This window comes from Parus major, chromosome 8 (genome assembly GCF_001522545.3).
Source record: "Parus major isolate Abel chromosome 8, Parus_major1.1, whole genome shotgun sequence".
In the NCBI taxonomy this organism is placed as follows: Eukaryota; Metazoa; Chordata; class Aves; order Passeriformes; family Paridae; genus Parus; species Parus major.
In genome coordinates this window covers 29979425-29980652 of record NC_031777.1, presented here as the reverse complement: position 1 = coordinate 29980652, position 1228 = coordinate 29979425, and the positions used below count along the sequence as shown (strand labels likewise).

At 59.4% G+C, this 1228-nt stretch overlaps 1 protein-coding gene across 1 annotated transcript in view; it reads right to left on the bottom strand.

Moving 5' to 3' along the window:
- Window positions 1-1228, bottom strand: part of SGIP1 (SH3GL interacting endocytic adaptor 1) — a 50678-nt gene that overhangs the window by 35889 nt on the left and 13561 nt on the right. The gene's annotated exons all lie outside the window — the stretch shown is intronic.

The following is a 1228-nucleotide window of genomic DNA, read 5'->3' as shown; positions in this document are numbered from 1 at the left end:
CCATCCCTTCCTTCCCCTGTCCCATCCCTTCCTTCCTTCTCCATTCCAGCCTTCCCTTCTCCTTTCCATCCCTTCATTCTCCTGTTCCATCCCTTCCTTCTATCCCATTCCATCCCTCCCCTCACATCTCTCCCGTCCCATCCCTCCCTTCTCTCCCGATCCCATCCCTCCCTCCTCTCCCGATCCCATCCCTCCCTTCTCTCCCGATCCCATCCCTCCCTTCTCTCCCGATCCCATCCCTCCCTCCTCTCCCGATCCCATCCCTCCCTTCTCTCCCGTCCCATCCCTCCCTCCTCTCCCGATCCCTCCCGCCTGCAGGGATTTGGATTTGGAGAGCGCCCAAAGCCCTTGGGGGTGTGACCACGCCGTGACCCCGCCGTGCTAATCACGGCTGCTGCTAATTGCAGCGTCCTCCGGGGTGGCCTCTCGGCGACCTCCCCAGCGCCCTGGGATCCTCCTGTCCCTGCCAGCAGCTCCCCGACCTGCCGGGAACAGCGGGATGGAGCCATGGAAATCTCAGCGCTGGATAAAGCCATTTTTCCATGGGAAGACGCAAAGGAGCCTCATTCCCGCCCATCCTGATAAATTATGGATGAACTCAGGCCCAGCTGGAGCTGCCACAGCCCGGTGGATGGATGCCACCATCCGCAGGATGCATCTCAGGGATGTAAATCCCTCTTTTGGGATGTGCTCCATGTGTCCCGTGCTCTGGGACAGCAGGAAAAGCCCAGCCCAGCTGCCAGTGCCACCAGGGACACCTGGCCAGGCCTGGGGATCTGTCCCCTGGCATGGGAAACCTCCAAACAGCTCCCACCAGGACATGGAACAGCTCAGGGAAACAAATTCAGGTGGAATAAAAGGAAAAGCCTCGGAGTTTCTGCCGAGATGTGGAAGAGCCGAGCGGAGCTGCAGGAGGGGCCTCTCCCTGCTGTCCCCAGGACGTGGTGGCTCCTGTGCCACAGCTCCAGGGCCACAGCCACGGGGGCTGAGAATCATGGAATTGTTTGGGCTGGAAAAGCCCTCTGAGACCATCAAATCCAAGCATTCCCACCACTGACCATGTCCCCAAGTGCCACATCCACAGGGATTTTAAATCCCTCCAGAGATGGGGACTCCTGGGCAGCTGTGCCAGAGCTGGACAACTCTTTCCAGGATGGAATTTTCCCAAATATCCAACAAAAACCTCCCCTGGCCCAGCCTGAGGCCGTTCCCTCTCCTCCTGTTCCTG